This window comes from Xenopus laevis, chromosome 3L (assembly GCF_017654675.1).
Source record: "Xenopus laevis strain J_2021 chromosome 3L, Xenopus_laevis_v10.1, whole genome shotgun sequence".
Classification (NCBI taxonomy): Eukaryota; Metazoa; Chordata; class Amphibia; order Anura; family Pipidae; genus Xenopus; species Xenopus laevis.
The window spans coordinates 26,407,574-26,421,889 of NC_054375.1; the positions used below are offsets into that span (position 1 = coordinate 26,407,574).

At 41.0% G+C, this 14,316-nt stretch overlaps 1 protein-coding gene across 2 annotated transcripts in view; it reads right to left on the reverse strand.

Moving 5' to 3' along the window:
• sgcd.L (sarcoglycan delta L homeolog) overlaps positions 1 to 14,316 on the reverse strand; it is a 339,284-nt gene that overhangs the window by 201,364 nt on the left and 123,604 nt on the right. The gene's annotated exons all lie outside the window — the stretch shown is intronic.

Here is a 14,316-nt window from a genome sequence, read left to right on the forward strand (position 1 = left end):
CAATAAAAAAAAATTCCACTCCCATGGCTAAGGGCCTGAGTGCCGAAAGACAAAGCATTCTCATAATAAAGAGAAACTCATTAAAAAAAATTAAAAGTCTATTTTGATTGTATCTAACTGGAAAACGTATGGTTATTGATTGTACCATAAAATGTTCATTGTAAAGCAGAGATTCAATCCAATCACAGGTACAATTACTGTGGGGACACCATTATTAGACTGGACCACCGGGAAAGCGCCTGGTGGGCTCAAATTATATTATAACTTCAGTTTAAGTATATTATTAGTTTATGAATAAGAAGAGGGGGGGGGGATGAACCAACGGGGAAGAGAAATGCAGAATGAAAAAGAAGCAAATAAAAGGATAAAGGAAAAAAGGGGCATAAGAAAGAAAAAAACAGGCAAAAATTGAACAAATGGGAACAAGGGAGCAGTAAAGACAGCATAGTAGAATGAGAGATGATGAGAAGAATGAATTGGGAATGAGCCTGCGGTTTTAGTTAGGGGACCCTGGTAGCCCACTCGGACACTGGGGGCCCATGGGCACAAAGAATTATTTTCCATGATGGAATCCAATGGCAACCCAACTCTATATTCACTGGTTATTGCATTACATCTGCAAAATGGGAACCTGGCACTAGGGCTGCAAGAAAACTCTCAAAGTCTGGATAGTGATGTAAAATCATCGCCCACTGAAGGCCTATATCATATTTAAAAATACAGCATCTGCTCTTAACTGAGATTTCTAAAATAAAAAAAGGCGGGGTCTGCATAAAAAAATAACATTGATTTGATTGTTTGATTTGATGAATAGGTTTTTGTGTCATTTTCTGTTTATTCCTATAAAATGTTTTATATAGGACACATGAACAAATTCAGTCGATAATGCATAGTACTGGAAATCACCCGTGGGGTTGACTAGAATCTCACTGCATAAGGTAGTTAATAATGGGCTACATGTACATTTTTGAAGATATCCATGGAATATTTTATTATATTTAAAGTAACTACAGTCAAGATGCGCTTTTAAATTCTTACCCTTTAGGACCCTATTGAGCAGTTATGGACTGGCATATCAGGTACAGAGAGGCCCTAACGGCTTCTTACATGCCCAACAAATAGTAATTCTATATGGCGTCTCACAGTAGCCCCCACTGGCATCTGGCAGAATCCACAGATTACCAATCTGGGCCCTGAAGTAAGACCCTAATGTTAGGGCTCATAAGAAGAGCATGGGAGAGGGCAAAGATGAATTTACAAAACTGGAAGCTGGGAAACAGGGATTCCTACATACTGTAAAAAAGTGCAGTATGCATACAGGTGTATGGACTGTGGTTCAACAAGAGCCATGGTCGTACTGTTCCTCTTCTTCCACTGGCTATTGGTCTTCAAGCCAACATACCCAATTAACAGCTCACTATTTCATTGTTACCCTCAAAATTCATGGCTGGACTGCACACAGGGGGCTGACCAAGATCAATACCAAATTGCCAAAATTAAGCCAATTATACAGAAAGTTTCAGTGAGTGTCCCTGAGAAAGTGTTGGGAGGATGGAGCATTCTTATGCTTTTGGAGATGCACCTGAAGGCCCACCTCTAAGTCAGTTAGGGTGAAACTTGGGAAGACTTTTATTTGCTGTCCTAGATATTTTTGAAACAGTGGCTGATGCACCAATGCTCTCCTGTGTATGGAGGCACAGGCAGCACAATTGGAAAAAGAATTCTATAGGGAATAGCTTCAGCGGGACTGTATTTGCTTATAGTATCTACAAAGAGATCAAAAAGGACATCAACATAGGGATTCCCCTGGACAGATATGGGATCCATTATCTGGAAAACCCGTTATCCAGTAAGCTCTGAATTAGGAAAAGGCTGCCTGTCACCCATAGACTCCATTTTATCCAAATGAGACAGATTTTTAAAATCTGTAATGATGAAACAGTACTTGATCCAAAGTAAAATATAATAATCCTTACTGGAAGCTAAACCAGCCTATTATTTAATGTTCAAATGATTTCCTAGTAGACTTAAGGTATGAAGACTCCAAGTCCCAAGTATTCTGGATAACAGGTCCCATAACTGTACTGAGCACCATACCCCTGGGCAGGGAAATGTAAGTGGCCATTTAATGCGGCATGCACATTACTGTATTATTAGAGTGCAGGGGAAAACAGCATCAAACAAACTGGCTGCAAATTTTTCTCTGCCTTTCCCTGGCCACAGATTTAGCATGGAAGCAGGTTGTGAAGACTCTCTCCCAATCAGTAGGGCAAACAGCGAGCGGATCTGAGGCACATGTACATGTGGAATGGAATCATCAGGAGAAGGCCTTGAAATGACTTTATTCCCTGCTTCTCCCACAATAAGACAAGTTAATGTTTGCTCTTACTGACAGCACCCTCTTCTCCGTCCTCTTACCACCCCCCTCCACCAATCCAATTATGAGCCCAGGACTCTGACTCCCCGCTAACCCCAGTGTTTATATACACAGGTGCAGAGCAGGCAGCGGAAAATAAATTGTCTGCAGAGACAAATAAGGCACATTCCTCCAAATGGCAGGCTGATCTTTGAGTAGAGCGCAACCTCTCGGCTGTTCTTTCCAAGCCCTTTTAAGTGAGCAGCAGATAGACACACTTCCCTCAGACAGTGATGTATGGGCCCTGGTGAAATGTTAACACACTGTATAAATACTTTTATGCTTTGTCCCGGTTAAATTGCTGAGATTTGTTCTGTGCAAAGTGAAGTGTAATGACTCAATTTCAGCATTTGGCAAGAAGAACATTAATTCAATGAGAAGGAATGAGGTGTATCTGTATCACCACCGACCCCTACATACATTGGAGGATTCCGCCAACCCTGGTGGTCTCTACATCACTCTTATCATTAACTGGTTCTTGTGCCATTCTATAGGGTACAGTCATAGTGATAAGACATATACATACATATATATATATATATATATATATATATATATATATATATATATATATATATATATATATATATATATATATATATATATATATATATATATATATATATGGAGTAGGGAAAAAGAAAGTTAAGACTGGGAGCACGCTAATAAACCATGTAAAAAGCATTTTGTGGATTTTTGTTTATAACAGCGAAGGTTCTTCTTTAATAAATAAGCCCCTTAATGTGATTGACCATTTAAATACCAAAATATTGACTCCCGCTAGTATTCATTACACGTTTCTAACAGGCAATTCTTACACATGCTGGTAGCGATAAATATAAAGGGAATGCAGAACAAAACACGCTGCAGACATTTTTTTTTAAGTCACCAAAGTGTAAATTGAATCACTTAATATTTCTGGCAGCCGAAGGGAATGAGCCAGAGTTTGTGTTATTGTGAGATTCTTTTTCCTCTAGGAGACAAGTGTGTTTCTCCATTTATCTTTCAGAACTTTAATAACCATAATAGTGACGTTTGGCAGGTTTATATTAAATGCCCGCACTTCCCCTAATATAGAGCAGTTCTTCCCCTAATATATAGCAGTTCTTCCCCTAATATAGAGCAGTTCTTGTGATATACGTGTTTAAACTCAATTCCAACACAAGTGTTTGTTATGACCACAACCTTGGGAATTTCGTGTAACATGAAAGAGATCTAAATGGCTTGTGATACATTACATGGGATGTACAATCAGAAAGGATTAAACTGTCCCTCTTTGTACCATAAATTGTGTTTTCGGGCGAACTGACTAGAGAGAGCTGAATCGCCTTCTAAAGTGACAGATTTCCACTGACAGTCATTTGTGTGTTGTACATTTAAATCAGTTCTTATTATCCTTAATTTATATATGGCTGACACATTGCTTGGCAAGTTGTATGTCGTTTACATCAATCGCTGCCCCAGCGGAGCCTATGATTTATAGTCTCTTCTATGCAACCACAGGTCAATTTCCAGATTGGAAACCAAAGGTTGTGAGAGGAAAGCCGTCTCCCACAGACTCCACTTTAACCAAATAATCCAAATTTTTAAAAATAATTTTCTTTTTCTCTGTAATAATAAAACAGTAGCTTGTACTTGATCTCAACTAAGCAAAACCAGCCTATTGGGTTTATTTAATGTTTAAGGGCAGAGACACACAGGCAGATTCGGTGACATCAGTCGCCCGGCGACAAATCACCTCTTCTTCGGGGCGACTAATCTCCCCGAAATGCCTTCCCTGCCTTTCCGCCACACTCAGAGAGCATCATTTTCCGAAGTCGGTCAAAGTGCCATCCCGCCAGCAATTCTTATTCTAGCTGGCAAGAAGGCAGTTCAGGGAGATTAGTCGCTCCGAAGAAGAGGTGATTTGTCGCCTGGCGACTAATGTCCCCGGATCTGCCTGTGTGTCTCTGTCCTATAATAATAAAATGATAATAAATAATAATAATAATAATAATAAATGATTCCGATCAGTTGATTTAACAAATAAATAAGTATACTGATCGGAATCATTTATTACGGTTTGACAGTGCACATCCAAGGGCTAATGTTTCCTCTCTTCCTAGATCACAAAAGTTACGAGTAAAACGCGTAGTTTCAGAGGAGGAGAAACTTACAATATGTTTGGCTGAGATGACATCAAAATTCACACAGAGAGGGTATCCAAGTCAAATCAGGAAGTGGCACGGGTTAAAGAATTGCACCGGGACTCCATTATACAGGAAAGGGCACCAAGTATGTCGAAAATAGTCATATATAGTGATGGGCGAATTTGCGCCGTTTCGTTTCGCGCGAAAATTGCGAAATGGCGAAAAATTTGCAAAATTACGCCGTTTTTTTGACGCCGGCGGCTGGTTTTTTTTGACGCCGACGAATTTTTGACGGCGAATTTTCGCGGGCGTTTCGCTAATTTATTCGCGCCTGGCGAATAAATTCGCCCATCACTAGTCGTATAGCCTTTGTGCACACTTACCATCCCAGTGCATGCAAAATTCACCATGTTATTTATAAACACTGGCCATTATTGCAAAGAGCCTATCCTGATATTCCAAGAACCTCCACTTCTATCTTATAAGCGCCCAAGGAACTTGAGGGACAGACTGGTAAAGACAGATTTGGGCACGGCACAGGTTAACCCGCAGAGGGTTCTAGCACCTTTGAGAAATGGCATGTATCCATGTGGTAATCAGTGTTCAAGTGTTATACGCACAAATGTATTCACACATCCACACACAGGGAGGAAATTTGAGATACAAGGTCACTATACATGTGATACCGAATATGTGGTTTATATGCTCAAATGTCCATGCGGGCTTGCCTATGTCGGGGAAACTATTCAGCCAATATGAGATAGGATTAGCCAGCATAAATCTACCATAAGAAAGGAGGTACTCAAATTACCAGTTCCTGCTCATTTCCACGCAGCGCAACATTACGTTGGGGGGGGGACAGACTCTTACAACTCCAGAAAAGGGAGAAGTTTTGGATACACACTCTATAAACATTACACCCGAAGGGATTTAAGAGAGAATATGAATTGTATGCCTTTATTTGAACGGGACATACTAATTTAGTTACAGTATTACATTCCAACAGGGGCAGTTTGGGATTAATAAACATGACATATCCTGTATACTGAATTGTTTCCTTATATTAGTAACGTATATTCTAAACTGTTACATTGTGTCCATGATGACTAGAATGTTACAAAAAAAAATCTCTTTTGATAGCATTGCTAAATCTTGATTTACTTTTATGTATGTAAGACACAAAGTATCTGGTTTATATAGGTCTGATATCATTATGTGGTTATGTGTTAACTCATTATATACTTGTGGCTGTGACTAATGCCTATGGCTTTAAATAGGATGTGATGTCATTGTAATCATTCATGCTTGAGAAAGAAGCGGGAGCTTCGAAGCGTTGCATATTCTTGCTTGGTAAAAACCTTTTTTTGTTACATAAAGCAAGTTGTCTGGACTTTTTTTGTTCGATATATATATATTGAGAAAGGTCCCCAGGAGGGACCGAAACGTTGGATTGTAATGTAGAAATAAAAGCTGTTACACTTTGAAACAACAAGGAGAGTGCGGATCCTTTATTCCTTATACATTCAACATTGATCAAGCACCTCCAATCAACTAACGTCAGAGGTGCGGGCACTCCAGAAAAAGTATATATATATATATATATATATATATATATATATATATATATATATGAGCCATTTTGCCCTTTAGGCAAATCAGACGCAGGACTAGGGGGAGGCAGAGTAGGCATGTGCCTAGGGCGCAAAGTTGGGGGGGGAACCAGGCACGTACCTCTCTGTTGCCTATCCCATGTCCGGCCAGCGATTGTACCACCCAGGTTGCCTAGGCGGCCTGGCCAGCCTGGCCCGGCTCTGATCAGACCAAATATGACAAATATGTCAACTTAGGTATATAAATATGAAGAAAGAATAACGCTTGTATAACACTTCTATTCCAAATCATGTCTATAAATAATAAAGGACAAGGCAAATACATAAGCAGAACATTCTCAGACTTGGAAGGAACCCAGAGGACAAGCCAAGGTATGTATTTTTTTTTTAAATGGCAGCAATGAAGTTTGGACAGATTTCAAGACATTAAAGGTTAAAATCTGCCTTCCGAGCCCAAATGGCCCATTGTCTGTGATCATTAGAATCAATGCTGTAATGTTGGTAAGAGTCTTTATACTGATAATGATGGCAGTATTTATGGTAGGTGAGCAGTAAAGTACTGTAAAACATCTCCCAAGCTATCTGTTCAATACAATGTTTCCAGGGGCTCTAAGTCGATGGCTGCCATGAGAATTAAAAGGGGGATTCGACAATCAGCTTCTATTTAAAGCAGATTGCAATAGGCATTTTCTCACTGAATTGAATCTGGCCCTAACTTTGAATAAAAGTGCTTCACTAAAATGCCCACTATTGCATAATTTGTCTATAAAGGGGTGGTTCACCTTGTCAACTTTTAGGGGCAGATTAGGGGCTCGAGTGAATAATTTGAATGGAAAAATATTCGAATTTCAAAGTATTTTTTTGGGTACTTCGACCATCGAATTGGTGAAATTCGATCGAATTCAATCGAATCGAATGATTCGAATGATTCAAAGTAAAAATCGTTTGACTATTCGACCATTCATTAATCAAAGTACTGTCTCTTTTAAAAAAACTTCGACTTCATACCTCGCCACATTAAACCTACCGAAATGCAATGTTAGCCTATGGGGACCCTCCAGAGCACTTTTCTAAGTTTTTTTTGATCGAATAAAAATCATTTGATTGAATGCATAAAATTGTTCGAATCGTTCTATTCAAAGGATTTTATCGTTCGATTGAACGATTTTTATTCAATCTAAGCTTTTGCGCTAAAATTCTTCGAATTTGAAGGATTTTACTTTGAGGGTCGAATTTGAGGGTTTTTTAACCCTCGAAATTTGACCTTTGATAAATCTGCCCTCTAGTATGTTATAGAATGGCAATGGCCAATTCTAGTGATGGACAAATTTATTTGCCTTTTTCTTCCAGCTTTCAAATGAGGGTCACAGACCCCATCTTAAAAACAAATGCTAAAATGTATTGTTATTGAATTCACATTTTGTGGTAAAGCGAGACGAGACAAATTCGCCCATCGCTTGCCAATTAAAAGCAACTTTTCAATTGACCTTCCTTTTTTTATTCTCTAGAGTTTTCTAATTATTTGCCTTTTTATTCCAATTCTTTCCAGCTTTCAAATGAGGGTCACAGACCCCATCTATAAAAACAAATGCTCTGTAAGGCTACAAATATATTGTTATTGATGCATTTTATTCCTCATCTTTCTATTCAGGCCTCTCCTATTCATATTCCAGTCTCTTATTTAAATCAATGCCTGGTTTGCTAGGGTAAGTTGGACCCTAAACAACCTGATTGTTGAAATTGCAATCTGGAGAGCTGCTGAATAAAAAGCTAAATAACTAAAAAAAACAAAAATTACAAAAAATGAAAACCAATTGCAAGTTGTCTTAACTAAAACTTAACTCAAAGGTAAACAACCCCTTTAAAACAGCTCCCCTAGTATCCCACATGAGCCTCTGCTAACAATGATCTTGTATTGGCCAATGTAATGTCACAAAGTCACCTGGCACCAGACGGCCAGTAGAAGTGCTACGTAAAGCATACAGGCACGTATAAGGAAGAGAATATGACTATGAAGATTTTCATTCATCCAGGTCATGGTATATCTAATAAAAGTAATTAAAAAATAAGTCCAGTTGTTTTATTATTACTTACATTAGATATAAGGAAGAGAAGGGAAGTGTGCTCAGTGTGGAAAGCCATCAGAAATTCCAGACTGTAGGGACACAATTGCTACCCTTGCCTTAAGGGCTCTTACACACGGGCGGTTTTACCTGCACTCCCCTGCGTTGCGCTTTCTTCTGTTCAGCCGTAGTGGAGCGCAGGAGTAGACACACTCAATTATTGTAAAGGGGGATGTACTCACACAGACGCATGTAAGCACCAAACACTGGTGGGACGCAGCATGTTGCATTTCACCTGCGTTTGGCACATACATGCGTCTGTGTGAGTAAGAGCCCTAAAGCTGACTCTGGACAGCAATCCTTGACAATACCCTCGATGAGGTACAAACTAGCTGTACTTACACATACTTTCACCCAATAAACATTTCTTTAATTAAGCACACATATAGCTTTGACCTGTGCAAGTACTCTTACCTAATGGCTGATTAACTAACATACATGCTTAATTGCACCAGTGCAGATTCCCATAGCAATCAGTGAGATCTTTGCTTTCATTCTCTAACTGGCAGTAGACTGATTGAAAGTAATTGCTTATTGGTTGGTATGGGCAACTGCAACTGTGTACAATTAACCTATATTATTAAATGAGGGGTACATGTAAATTCACAAGTGCAGTGAGCAAAGTGGAATTTCGAGCACAATGGCTGTGTTTTTATCCATAATTAGGTTTTTTTTTTCACCAGAATTCTTATGTTGTTGAGGCCCAAATGGGAAATGCTCTTGACGCGGAGCGCCCTCTAACTGCATGCATGTTATGTGGCAAATTGGGCACATATCATTTTACGGTGTTTCTAAGTCATATGGAAGTACCGGGCAGGGAGGGTAGTCGGCCTAGGCAACATGGTTTGCCACGTGTTCACTGCAAGAGACCCCCCCCCCCCTCAGAATGAGTGCGCACATGATGGTGCAGCACGGGGGAGTTAACATGTGATGCCTAAGCACCATGGGACAAGGATCAGTAATGAGTAGCAGTGTGGGGACAAGGGCACAGACTGGGGGTAGGCAGACAGAAGTGGTACATACCTAGCGCCCCCCACAGCGTTGTGCCCTAGGCATGTGCCTCTTATGCCTACCCCTACTTCTGGCCCTGTCGGTAGCTCTAGGGTTCCCATACATCAATTCGGAACAGATGGCAGGAAGGATTGAGCGGCAATCTTTAATAAAATTAGTGTTAAATGCAATTGACCGTGGGGATTGTGGGGACCGCACCTGGGGCTTGCAGATGTACATGTGCCCTATTGCCTTCTTAATGTTATAGGTAACATGCAGTCCAACTTTTAGCCATGATTCCCAGTCCCTAATGGTTATACTGAAAACATCCCATATATTTCTCTTTTGTACGTCTCTCAACACCTTTCCTCACGGGGGTCCCTTTGCTCCAGGGGTCCAGGACAAATGCCATCTCTATGCTACTAAAATCAGTCCTGGAGCCCAGCCATCTATTTCTCTGTGCATTTAAATGAGCAAAACTGTGATTGCTAAGAATAATCTATTTCCTTATACAGTTCTTTCCTTCCAGACTGAGTCCTTGATGGCTGGACTTTCTCTCTCTCGTTCTCTGACAATGATGAAGCAGGGCAGGTGGCTAACTTGTCATGGAATGCCATGGATGATGGATAGGTAACTGCAAGTAACAGCACCAGGAGAACCTTCCTGCCTGTACTGCTGCACAGCTCAGGACCCAGAAAAAAGCTCCGAACACTGAAGTTGTGCCCTTTGCAGAAGTGAAAAACACAGTAAAAGGTCTCTCTATAGTGCACTCTCATGCCCAAGGTAAATTACAAGTGCTGAAGTGTAATAATGTTTGTGTGCAGCTTGTCTCATGCTAGGAAATAAATGTGTTTAAAGGGGACATAAACTTCCATAATATGTTGAAACTTTACAATTAAACATCTTGTAAGCCCTGCGGGTGCAATTGATTCAAACGGATCCTCCAAAGAGAATTCTGCCTGCTCTTTGCTCACCTAAATCCCTGTTTTTGGTTTCATAAGACCCATTGAAGAATTAATTAACAATAAACAAGCGTTTCTAATTATAACCTTCTTCTATCTATAATCAAGTTTGCCTAATACGGAAAAGCTGAGGGTGCAAATGACTCAACAAGTTACTGGCCAATTAGCCTATTTGATCTGGGGGACCATGGTTGGATGCTCTTTCTGCCCTTAAAGTACAAGAAAAGCAACATTTGCTACCCATTTTTACACAACAGCCCTCCCTGAGAGAGTCACTAACTTTATTTGGGCAGACTGGGTCTCTCGTACTTGTAAGTCCTCATTATCTGGGGGTCTGGAACTGCAAGTGCTGCCATCTTTCTTTTACTAGTACAATAGAAGCTGCTGCTCGTGTGGGGGCTGCTGTGCTACACCGGGTACCCAGGGAATACTGGCGAAGTGGTCAGGTTTCGGGCAAAAAGTATCCAATTCCCTGGCCGAAACCTGACCTGGCTACAGTGAGGGCCTGCGGGGGATTGATCTGTCCCACCCTCCCTTGTGGTTTTGACAGCTTTCTTCCATTTGCATGAAGATTCAGCACAGAGTGACATCACTTCTGTTCTACAGCGACATCACATCTAGTTTTGTGTGTCCCGGGTCAAAAGGTAAGTTGCTCTACTGCTGCCAGGTTGCGGGTCGCAGTTATGGGTCGGGTATCGGTCTAAGAAACTTGACCTGCGCAGGACTCTATGCTGTCCATTACTCATGGGTGGTAAAGTACTGGACAACTCTTTGACACCCATTGAGTTAAAGTGCATCAATCCACATTCCTTAGGGAGAAAACTGCATAGAGCATAGCTTATTTTAGACTTAGCCTTAAAGCTGGTCCACATGTGCACTGCAACTGCCTGTAACTGCTGTACTGTTTGATAACACTGAGCATTAATGCTTAGAAGATGAAAAGCAGGGTCTTTGGGTGATTTATATCCCTGTTTCCTTGAGTCAGCAGGATTAATACTCCCGGCTTCTTGGGCAAAATGTCACCACTTCTTTTTAAATCACTTGGCCCAACAGAATTGAACAAAATGCTTTGATAATGACTTCCCTGTGTCATATTAATATACCTGCCTTATCGCGCTGCTTTCAGACAATAGAAGGTTATCTGATTGCTCTGCTTCATTCCCAGCTATTTTGGAGAAACACTGTGCTGCTCTCGGAGGAGCCGCTCAAATAAGTTCTTAACACCATTTCCCTCTGATGAAAAACTCCAGGCAAATAATATTACATTTATCATGATATATGCCGGGATTTATTTATGGCAAAATGAAAAGAGAATTAACTTTCTTCTAAACCACAAAGCTACAGTAATATTCAGTCTAAAATTCATTGGAGATCAAAGCATGAGCTTGCTTAAAGTGAGAGAAACAGGAAACAAAGCTAAAATAACCCCTTTTATGTGGCCCTTCTATCCTAGCATGTACAGAACTGATTATTTGGGAACACAATTCAGACACATATCAACATATCTGGATCAACTGGCAGTTAGGCAGGTTAAAAAAAGAGTAAAAACGTTGAACTTGATGGACATGTGTCTTTTTTCAACCTAACTTACTATTTTACTATGTTACATATCTCTGCCACGGATGCCGTCATTCTAAGTCAAAGTGACATCTGAGCCCAATTCTTTAGGCATAATTCTGCTGTGTGTATTGACACGATGCAGTGGAATCCCTGTGAATGAATGCCGTCAATTTGCAAAACAGCTGCATGCTTTTTAGTATAACTTCACCTGCAATTGCGGCCATAAAATACACCTTATTTACTTAATTTACTTACCTCCGGAAATCCGCCAGTGTTGGCTTTGTGCACATCGCAACACTTCGTCAGGCGTAAATTCGCCTGGACAACGCTAATTCACGAAGATCCAAAGTTGTGCACAGGGTACCGAAGCTTGCAAAGTTGCGCTAGCGATAATCCGATCAGCGGTTCGAAGTTGCGCTAGTGTTGGCTAATTTGCATACGGTGGGAAGTACAATGGACATATATGTTGCAGCAAATACATTACATGTGTTATTTTGCCCTACACATGAGCCCACTGTATAGTTTGTGCCATATGTTAGGAAATGTAGGGGGGAAGCCGGGTACCCTAAAAAAAAATTAAGCACTTTTGCAGGCTATCATCCTGAAAAAAGGAAAAGACGCCAGCATTTTTTTGGGACTTGGAAAATTTTTCAACAAAATTTCAAGTAAGTCCTATCTACTCCATTGCACTTCGCCTGGTCTGAGGTGGCGAAGGCAAGTCTGGCGATAGAGGTAACGGTCAGTAAAATCAAAAACTTAAAGAATTTGCGTAGTAACGCTCTTTCACCAGAGCGAAAATTCACTGGCGTTAGCCACTTCGCCCTTTAGTAAGCCCTATAAGTTGTCATTATGTCACAACTTCGCAATGTCATGGTGGCTTCAAAGGAGTTGATGTCACTGTGCCATTACGTTAGCACAAAATTCTATATAAAAATTTAATTCCAACCCATGGCTGATGCCTGATTGTAGGCCTAATCTGCTTGTTCTTCTCATTCTTTGACTCTTGACCTGTTCTCAATTCTCCATGACCTGTTCCTCAACAGTGACTACACTTCCGCTTGGGCCTTAGGATACCTTGCTACTGGACATTTGCCTGAATCCCTTCTCCCTACTCCTTGTCCAGAAGGCATTGTGGCCCTGAAATAAAATAACACAACTAAACAAATCAGTATAGTGGGGAGGTCCATAGATTAGGTCCATAGATACTCTACCCCCCACCCAAAGTCCTCAAACAGACTGGAGTATACAAATATACAGTACAAAGCTAGCAACTGGGTCTGTGACCCTCTTGTACAGAGCCACTTTGATGGGAATTACACAGCTACAGACATTATACTGAAAAATCAGCAACCAAATCACTTGGAGCGCCACTAGACTGATGTTAAGATGAATGCATTCATTGGCAAATTCGATTTTCCAAGCAGACATAGCACAGAGTCAGACAACATCTAGACTGTATCATTATACACTGCTAGGATGCCTTTAGTCTTATACACCTGACTATGTGTTCAATTGTGTACAAAAGGCACAGCGAGAAGAGGGCTTGAGCAGGGTCGGACTGGGCCGGCAGGACACCAGGTAAAAATCTTTTGGGCCCTGCCAACACAGACCAGCACCTGTGCTTTGCCTCCAGCCCCAACTGTGGCTGCAACTAGAGGACAGGTGCATGCAGGGGCTCAAAGGGGGAGGGGGGTTGCAGCTGGGGCAGGGGACCTGTAGGGTGGTTGTGGCACAAGTAGGGTGGCCCAAAGGGAAGGGATAGGCCCCAGTGGTTGAAGCCCATTAGACCTCCAACCCTCGAGTCTGACATTGGTCTCTAGTCTTAAGGAAGCAGTGACAAGACAGAACACCATGCAGACTAACCTATACACAAACCCCCATTCTCAATATATACTTTTTCATTTTACTGCCTCTTTAACCCAATGGATAACTCAACTGGGGGTTTCCAGAGTAAAAGAAACATAAGACAGGTAAAAAAACGGGTGGGTTTAGTTTTTGTTTCTAAAGAAGTGAGACGTTAATTGGAACCATCAAACTGACACCAGTATCAATATCAGTATTTTGCTTGTCCATAAATAATGAGAGCAGCAGTTGAGAGCGGTGCAAGAAAGCATGAAACCTCTTTAAAGAGCAATCAGTCTGCAGATCCATGCTCCAAGGAGGCTTCACTCTGGCATCTCGATCACATTCCAGCTTAATCAGCTAAGAAAGAGAGCAAATTAACTTGTCCTACAAGGAGGAGGGTGTCTGAGGGAAAAAAAATAAAACAGCCAACGGAAGCAATACAGTATCCAGCAAGGCCTGACACATACTATTTTACAGTCCCATCTCCCACTGCTCACCCAGTGTTAAAATATCATCTGCCTCAGCGCCCGTACATAAGTCCTAAATTGTCTTCAGTTCACGGAACTGAGATCCCAGTGGAGCAGACTTATGAGAAATCTAAAGTGAAAAGAAAATTTTACTGTCAGAGAGATGTAACTGCTCTGCATGTGAAAAGGCTGCGATGCAAAGTTCACAGCCAGA